This window comes from Fukomys damarensis, unplaced genomic scaffold (assembly GCF_012274545.1).
Source record: "Fukomys damarensis isolate Sample0158 unplaced genomic scaffold, DMR_v1.0_HiC HiC_scaffold_26, whole genome shotgun sequence".
Taxonomy (NCBI): Eukaryota; Metazoa; Chordata; class Mammalia; order Rodentia; family Bathyergidae; genus Fukomys; species Fukomys damarensis.
In genome coordinates, this window is record NW_022900938.1 from 12,277,997 (window position 1) to 12,281,728 (window position 3,732).

The 3,732-nt window shown below is 40.5% G+C and overlaps 1 pseudogene; it reads right to left on the bottom strand.

Annotated features, from left to right (window-relative positions):
• Positions 1-2,269: 2,269 nt before the first annotated feature.
• LOC117283429 lies at positions 2,270-3,323 on the bottom strand (annotated as a pseudogene).
• Positions 3,324-3,732: the final 409 nt, after the last annotated feature.

A 3,732-nucleotide genomic window follows, 5' to 3' on the forward strand; every position in this document is an offset into this window, starting at 1 on the left:
TATAATAATTATAATATATAATTATATTAATATACATAATATATATTCAAAAAATGACTCAAGGCCCTCATGTTAAGAAACAGAATTGGGGGTGTATAACTGGTATGGAAATATGTAAACAGACAACAAAATAAAATCAATAGTTAATACATTGGGCCCTAGAATATCCATGTAACATAAATCTGAAACCCCACCTTCTTATGGAAATCTTGTACCAGAAACCAACACTCTTAACATACTCTTCAGCAAAAGGATAGGACTCAAGATTGCAGAATGCATGTAAATCTTCCTCAAAATAATGAAGATCTAGGAGAACCTGTTTGATAGTAAAAGAAAAAAATAGCCCCAGAGAGTGTCATTTTAACCTCAAAATGAGTGTCGTGCAATGAAGATCGTGAGATTACAGTCAGCAACACACTTCTTCATAAATAAATGTGCGTTCTCTAAGGTCGAGAGACACAAGACTTTGCCCAGTTGATTTTGTGAGTGGTGTGATCCGGGCTGAAGTCAGTAAGGCATAAACATGATGGGACTCAAGTTATTATAGGAAAGAAGGTTACATATGACACAGACAACTGTTATTTGCAGAAGTCTCTTAAATGTGTGGCTTTAGGTCAGCATCCTTTTTTGTTTTGTGGATATAAATCTTCATAGGAAAGTGCACTGATGGTAGTCATCCTTTACTGGAATATTATCACATACAAATTTTCAGCGAAGTCCAGCTATTTCCATGAACAGTAAGTAATGATAAAAGGAGCTGATGTATCATCATGAAATCAATATGAAAAACTGAACTAACCAGCATCACAGATAATTAAAATATGAACGGTTACCAGGCCACAGATAAGCATTATCACCTAATGGTTTTCCATGACTTCAAAATCATCTGTTTTATTATGCTTCCATCTATGTTGGTGAGTAGTAGGCTCAATGCAAAAATATCAACAAAACTTTAATAAAGCCAAACAACAATAAATTAATTATAAATCGACAAAAGCGAAGCACAGCTGGAAACAAAACCCTGACTACATGAAAGCTTTAAGGAGCAAGCAAGAAAGATAGTAATTGAAAAGCCAAGTCCATTAACACAGTGATTCTTACTGAACTCTACAGGACCTTTCCATAGCTTTTCATCCGTCCAAATATGCTTATGCCTGAGGCAGAAATGTTGACAGAGAAGAAAGAGAAGGGCTTGAGAAAGGCTTGTGTCTACCACAGAGGTAGACACAGAGCAGGACCGCAGTAGAAAGCAGCTGTGTACACCTCCTCACTGAATCCTGCCATGTGAGCTCACTGTGACTGCGAATGTTATTTCAAGTGACACTCTTTGTTGTTTGTCCTTCTTTTTTTCTGGTGCTGGGGATCGAACTCAGGACATTGAGATTGTGAGGCATGTGATGGCATCACTGAGCTAAATCCCTACCTCCCCCTTTTTTAACCAAAATAAAATTCTTATTTTTTTTTTCAATCTCTCTTGCTTTTGGCAGTAAGTGATACAGTTCATCAACTTGTATAAAACTTAAGAGAAGGAAATGGTTTTATTAATCACAGCATGAAGCTGACAAGAAATAGTATTAGAAATGAACCAAGATAACTAATGCTGTTATAAAATTTACATCTCTTACATCCATTTCAGAGGAAAATATTATGTATGAGAGCGTTTTCTGGTGTTATGGGCTGATTTCAGTAAATTAAAAAAAAAATAGTAAGCAGCAATTAACATATATTCTCAAACTGTGCTAAGACATAGTTAAAAGGACAACTGTGAAGTCTATGGTAAGAGCCGGCAGGATTAGGACTATTCTCTTAGCCGTAAGCACCGCATGTGGCTTTTAGCTGTTAAATCCGTGCGCTTCTTCGGGGAGAGGCCAAGCGCTTGCTGTGGGAGCTGTGTGACCAGCAAATGTCTTCTTACGTAACAAATACTCGAATGATCAACATTCTAGTTGATTTTTTTCCCCCAGTTTTGCTCCTTTGGAGCCGAAACAGGTAACTTTTTCATTTATATAGTGGGAGGCAAGTATAAAGTGTAGCTGCTATGATCTTGCAACTCTTGATTACACAGGGACAGCAGATTATTTTTGGGAGTCGCTCTGACATTATTTGCCCTTAAAAATAAAGACTTCTGAATGAAACCTGGCTTTCCACTTTGCTAATGATCTGATAACCCTGATATATTTGATCTGTATTTTAGCAATTTCTATCAATTGCACTTCGTTTTCAACAAGGGATAGTTTGGTCTGAAACCACGTCTCCATACAAAGCATCTTTAAGTACGTTTCGTTGTCATGGGCCGAAGGCTCGTGCGCAGTGTGCCCGTGGAACTGAACTCGCGCCCACGCAGACCATCCGAATACAGCTGGACGCTGAGGGTCTGCGTGGACGAAGGCCGGCGGAGCTCCCTGCAGGAGGCGATGAGCCGGTGCTACGTCTTCTCCTCCTCTGCCAGCCCCGCCTTGCCGGGCCTCACCCCAGGGATACGTGCAGGCCGCTTGCCCGGCAGCCCTGGCCTCCAAAGCCGTCTTTCGGTAACTCACTCTCCGCTCTGTGTCCGACCTTGGTATCAAAGTGACCGTCAAAAAGCTCAAGAATATCTCCCTCTGAGTGCCCGAATAACAGTTTCTGTGCCTCTGCGCTCCCTGAGGAATCACGCCATGCGGTTTCCCCTTCCTCACTGCGGGAACTGCACCTGCAAAGCGCTCTGCCTTCACGCGTCCAGCTGTGGACGGCACCCTCCACTGCGGGGACCGGGACAGCCCCACCCCGGGGGGCATCTTCAGTCTGCTTCCTCAGAAGGCTGGCGTCCTGCTCCCTCCTCCTCCTCCCTGTGTGTCTGCGGATACCCTGGCACATCTTCTTTGATGTAAGGGAGTACAGTGTGCTTCACAACAGCAATGCGGGTTAGGCTGTTGTTCTTTTTTAAACAAGTCCATTCTACTTTTGTAAATTCAAATTAATTTTTTATTTATTTTATTTTAAATTTTTATTTGAACTGATAAAAAGCAAAAGCTGTACTCTTGATGGGGTACAGTATAATGTTTTGATACGCATGTGCATCGCAGTGTTTAATGCTTTTGTTATTTTCAATCTGAAAACCGTCAAGTACCATTTCCTTTTGGCAATTTTTACTCAGTTTGCAATGATCTTTACATTGTTCATTTCCTAAATTGAAAATACTTTTATTTGACACAGTCAATGAATACCTGTGTATTGAAAACAGTGTCAAAGCCAGATGTTAAACAACAGAGAGACTGGGAATCAAGGTGTGACATGAGCAGGTAGATGATCTTCGGGCAGTTTGAGTTGACATTTTTTTCAGCCATGTTGATCTGACTGACACGCAGGCCGGACCTCAAGTCTGTCTTTATTCTTCAAAGAGTACCTCAGGAAATAGGAAGGAAAAGTGCGCAAGGGGCTTTGGATTCTATTTCTCCATTTTTATAATGCTTTAAACTTCTTTTTCTAGTGAGGAGGTTAAAGTTTTCTCAGAGGGAAGTTCATTATTGAATTAGACAAGTCAGGCAAGTTTGCTCATTGTGAGGTGCAGTTTTGCACAAAGGAATTTAAAGATGTTTGCTCCTAGTAGGTCACATTTTTATTTCAGGACCTATGTGTATATTGATAATATTTAGATTTGAATTTAAATATTGTATAGGTTCTCTTGGAAAGATACCCAACAGAGGGATGGCTGGGTCAAATGGAACCTCCAGTCCAAGCTCTTTGAGGTATCTC